Below are 1,099 nucleotides of genomic sequence, written 5' to 3'. Positions count from 1 at the left end.
ATAAGGTCGCTCTGCACAGATACTCCTAGATATATTACGGCGGTTAGTCTCTCCAGTAATTTGTTATCAAAAGTGCAGTTGTACAATAGTCGATTTATTTTCCTACGTAAGCACAGTATGTTACAATTATTTATCTACAGATTCAACTGCCAGTCTCTAGACCAATCAACAATTCTCCTTAGGTTTTTCCGCAGATCATTAGTCTTCTGGCATTGCTACCCTCGTATAGAAAACCGCATGATTTGCGAACAGCCTTAAATATACTCATGCTCATAAATTAAGGATAATTGCACAGTGTGGTGCCACACAACGTGGCACTACACAAAACTGGCGCTAACAGCATAGGCATGTAGGGAACACACACGACACAGATCTTAAGTCCACGGTATTGGTGATGAGTTGAGAAAACCGTCCCGAAACACGTGTGCTACAAAATGCCACTGTTACCTGCGCCTGTACCACGACATCAGAATGGGATATGATCACCATGCACACGTATGCAGGCCGCAGAACAGGTTGACATGTTCTGGATCAGGTGGTCGAGCAGCTGCTGGGGTATAGCCTCCCATTCTTGGACCAGTGCCTGTCGGAGCTCCTGAAGTGTCGTAGGGGTTTGAAGACGTGCAGCGATACGTCCACCGAGAGCATCCCATACGTACTCGATGGGGTTTATGTCTGGAGAGCAGGCAAGCCCCTCCATTCGCCTGATATCTTCTGTTTCAAGATACTCTTCCACGATGGCAGCTCGGTGGGGCTGTGCGTTAACATCCCTCAGGAAGAAGGTGGGACCCACTGCACCCCTGAAAAGGCGGACATACTGGTGCAAAATGACGCCCCGATAAACCTGACCTCTCACAGTTCCTCTGTCAAAGACATGCAGGGGTGTACGAGCACCAATCATAGTCCCACCCCACACCATCAAACCACGACCTCCATACAGGTCGCTTTCAAGGACATTAAGGGGTTGGTATCTGGTTCCTGGTTCACGCCAGAATAAAATCTGGCGAGAGTCACTGTTCAGTCTATACCTGGACTCGTCCGTGAACATAACCTGGGACCACTGTTCCAATGACCATGTAATGTGTTCTTGACACCAGGC

Source organism: Schistocerca cancellata, chromosome 8 (genome assembly GCF_023864275.1).
Source record: "Schistocerca cancellata isolate TAMUIC-IGC-003103 chromosome 8, iqSchCanc2.1, whole genome shotgun sequence".
In the NCBI taxonomy this organism is placed as follows: Eukaryota; Metazoa; Arthropoda; class Insecta; order Orthoptera; family Acrididae; genus Schistocerca; species Schistocerca cancellata.
Note: the sequence above shows the minus strand (reverse complement) of the source record.